The following is a 2,435-nucleotide window of genomic DNA, read 5'->3' on the forward strand; positions in this document are numbered from 1 at the left end:
CTAATTGAAGTGAGGTGATATCTCATTGTGGTTTTTATTTGTATTCCTCTGATGATTAGTGATGTTGAGCATTTTTTCATATGTCCATTGGCCATCTGTATGTCCTCTTTGGAGAAATGTCTATTCAGGTCGTCTGCCCATTTTGTAATTGGATTGTTTGCTTTTTTGTTGTTGAGTTGTGTGCGTTCCTTATATATTTTGCATATTAGCCCCTTATCGGAGGCGCTGTTTGCAAAAATCTTCTCCCATTCAGTTGTTTGCCTCTTTATTTTGTTGATGGTTACTTTTGCTGTGCAGAAGGTTTTTAGTTTGATATAGTCCCATTCATCTATTTTAACTTTTACTTCCCTTGCCTTTGAGGTCAAATTCATAAAATGCTCTTTGAACCCACGGTCCATAAGTTTAGTGCCTATGTTTTCTTCTATGCAGTTTATTGTTTCAGGTCTTATGTTTAGGTCTTTGATCCATTTTGAATTAATTTTGGTACATGGTGACAGATAGCAGTCTAGTTTCATTCTTTTGCACGTGGCTTTCCAATTCTCCCAGCACCATTTATTGAAGAGACTGTCTTTTCTCTATTGTATGTTTTTGGTTTTTTTGTCAAAAATTATCTGTCCATATTTATGTGGGTTTATTTTTGGATTCTCAATTCTATTCCATTGTGTGCGTGTCTGTTTTCTGCTAATACCATACTGTTTTGATTATTGTTGCCCTGTAGTGCAAGCTGAAGTCAGGGAATGTGATGCCTCCAGCCTTGTTCTCTTTTCTTAGGATTGCTCTGGCTATTTGGGGTCTTTTGTGGTTCCAAAGAAATCCAATGATTTTTTGTTCTATTTCTTTAAAAAAATGTCATTGGGATTTTGCTGGGGATTGTATTAAATCTGTATATTGCTTTGGGTAATATGGCCATTTTAACTATGTTGCTTCTTCCAATACATGAACACAGAATGTCTTTCCATTTCCTGTGTCATCTTCAATTTCTTTTTAAAATGTCTGATAGTTTTCAGTGTATAGGTCTTTCACATCCTTGGTTAAGTTTATTCCTAGGTATTTTATTCTTTTTGTTGCAATTTCAAAAGGAATTGTTTTTTTAAATTTCTTTTCTGAGGTTTCAGTGTTAGTATACAGGAATGCAATGGACTTTTGTACATTGATCTTGTAGCTGGCAACTTTACTGCATTTCTTTATTGTTTCTAATAGCTTTGTGGTCTTCAAATTTCCTATATATAGCATCATGTCATCTGCAAAAAGTGACAATTTAATTTCTTCATTCCCTATTTGGATTTCTTTTATGTCTTTCTCTTGCCTGATTGCTTTGGCTAGGACTTCCAATACTATGTTGAAAAGTAAAGGTGATGGGGTCAGCCCTGTTGTGCTTCTGAATGTAAAGCAAAAGGCTTCAGTTTTTCACCATTAATTATGATATTGACTGAGAGTTTCTCATATATGACCCTTACTAAATTAAGGTATTTTCTTTCTATACCCATTTATTAAGTGTTTTTATCATTAATGAGTGTTGTATCTTGTCAAATGCTTTTTCTGCATCTCCTGATATAATCATATATGATATAATCATATATCTCCTGATATAATCATATATCTCCTGATATAATCATTATTTTGTTTATGTGATGTGTCACATTGATTGATTTGTGTATGTTGAACCATCCCTGTGACCCTGGGATGAACCCACCTGGTCTTGATGTATAATCTTTATAATGCATTGTTACATTTGATTTGCTAGAATTTTGTTTAGACTGTCTGCATCTGTATTCATCAGAGATATTCGTCTGTAATTTTCTTTTTTTGTGTGTTATTCTTATGAGGTTTTGGTCTCAGGGTAATGTTGACCTCATAAAATGAGTTAGGGAGTCTCTTCCTTAATTTTTTGGAAGAGTTTCAGTAGGACATGTATTAGATCCTCTTTGAATGTTTGGTAGAATTCACTACTGAAGCTATCTGGTCCTGGACTTTTGCTTTTGGGAGGTTTCACATGACTGATTCAATTTCCTTACTGTTGATTGGTCTATTTAAATTTTTCAATTCTTTGTGATTCAGCCTAGGAAGGCTATATGTTTGTAAGAACATGTCCATTTCTTCTAGGTTATTGAATTTGGTGGCATATAGCCATTCATAGTATCCTTGGAAAATCCTTTGTATTTCCGTGGCATCCATGGCAACTTCTCCTCTTTCATTTCTGATTTATTTTATTTGTGTCTTTTCTCTTTTTATCTTAGTGAGTCTAGCCAAGGGTTTGCCAATTTTATAAATCTTTTCAAAGAACCAGATCTTTGTTGCATTAATGTTTTCTATTGTCTTTTTGTTCTCTATTTCATTTAGTTCTGCTCGGACTTTTATTGTTTCCTCCCTTCTGCTGACTTTGGGTTTCATTTGTTCTTCTTTTTCTAGTTCTTTAATTTATAAGGAGTTTTCTT

This window comes from Hipposideros armiger, unplaced genomic scaffold (genome assembly GCF_001890085.2).
Source record: "Hipposideros armiger isolate ML-2016 unplaced genomic scaffold, ASM189008v1 scaffold_1744, whole genome shotgun sequence".
In the NCBI taxonomy this organism is placed as follows: domain Eukaryota; kingdom Metazoa; phylum Chordata; class Mammalia; order Chiroptera; family Hipposideridae; genus Hipposideros; species Hipposideros armiger.